The 1,548-nt window shown below is 46.9% G+C and overlaps 1 pseudogene; it reads left to right on the top strand.

The window, feature by feature from the left end:
- On the top strand, positions 1–1,036 carry LOC145472908 (large subunit ribosomal RNA; annotated as a pseudogene; the record flags this gene model as incomplete).
- Between the last annotated feature and the right edge of the window lie 512 nt (positions 1,037–1,548).

The raw sequence follows: 1,548 nt of genomic DNA, 5'->3' as shown, positions 1-1,548 counted from the left end.
GCGAAACCGCAGCAAAGGGAACGGACTTTGTAAAATCAGCGGGGAAAGAAGACCCTGTTGAGCTTGACTCTAGTCTGACCTTGTGAAAAGACATGAGAGGTGTAGAATAAGTGGGAGCAGTTCGCTGCGCCGGTGAAATACCACTACTCTTATCGTTTTTTTACTTATTGGATGGAGCGGAGGCGAACCGCAAGGTTCACTTTCTGGACTTAAGCCGCCCGCTCGCGGGCGGCGATCCGAGTCCAAGACACCGTCAGGTTGGGAGTTTGGCTGGGGCGGCACATCTGTCAAATGATAACGCAGGTGTCCTAAGGTGAGCTCAATGAGAACAGAAATCTCATGTAGAACAAAAGGGTAAAAGCTCACTTGATTTTGATTTTCAGTATGAATACAAACCGTGAAAGCGTGGCCTATCGATCCTTTAGTCTTTAGGAGTTTTAAGCTAGAGGTGTCAGAAAAGTTACCACAGGGATAACTGGCTTGTGGCAGCCAAGCGTTCATAGCGACGTTGCTTTTTGATCCTTCGATGTCGGCTCTTCCTATCATTGCGAAGCAGAATTCGCCAAGTGATGGATTGTTCACCCACCAATAGGGAACGTGAGCTGGGTTTAGACCGTCGTGAGACAGGTTAGTTTTACCCTACTGATGAAGTGTTGTTGCAATAGTAATTCTGCTCAGTACGAGAGGAACCGCAGATTCAGACAATTGGCATTTGCACTTGGCTGAAAAGCCAATGGTGCGAAGCTACCATCTGTTGGATTATGACTGAACGCCTCTAAGTCAGAATCCGTGCTAGAAAGCAACGATGATTACCTCCAGAGAACTTTAGGCGAACCAGAATAGAGGACTTCGGTCCTCATGCGTCCCAAGGTGCCAAGGAGGACAAGAACCTCCAAGGCACTACCGATAGCAAATTCTAATGTTTCTGGAGATAAATCCTTTGCAGACGACTTAAATAAAGAACGGGGTATTGTAAGTTGTAGAGTAGCCTTGTTGCTACGATCTTCTGAGATTAAGCCTTTGTTCTAAGATTTGTTAAAAACATGTCTTTTTTTTTCTTGAAGTCCAAGAAGGCTCCCCTCGTCTGCCACTGGCCGGAGGGTGCCAAGGAAGAAGTGGTGCCTGCAGGCTTGGGCTAGCTTGTGGCAGCCGAGTGATGTAAAGGAGGCCACGTCTGGTCTGGGACGTGACTGTGAATTTTTTTTTAAAGTCCAAAAGGCTCCCCTCGCTTGGGAGCTGGCAGTGGAAATTTTTTCTAAGTCCGAAAGGCTCCTCTCGTTTGAAATGGTTTGACTCGGGGAGCCTTTTGGAGTGCTTGAAATTTTTGGGCCAGGTCCCTTTCGGACGGTTTACTTTGTGGACTTGTCGTAATTTGATTGGAAAGATGTTTGGGCAATTGGGCTTTGGTTTTTTGGTTTTTGTTTTATTGGCTTTTGAGTGGGGGAGCCTTTTGGACTTAGGGTTAGCGTTAGGGTAAGCCTAGGGTTAGAGTTTAGGGTTAGGGTTAGCGTTAGGGTAACCCTAGGGTTAGAGTTTAGGGTTAGGGTA

Source organism: Orbicella franksi, unplaced genomic scaffold, assembly GCF_964199315.1.
Source record: "Orbicella franksi unplaced genomic scaffold, jaOrbFran1.1 SCAFFOLD_252, whole genome shotgun sequence".
Classification (NCBI taxonomy): domain Eukaryota; kingdom Metazoa; phylum Cnidaria; class Anthozoa; order Scleractinia; family Merulinidae; genus Orbicella; species Orbicella franksi.
Note: the sequence above shows the minus strand (reverse complement) of the source record. Positions and strands in the feature narration are given on the sequence as shown.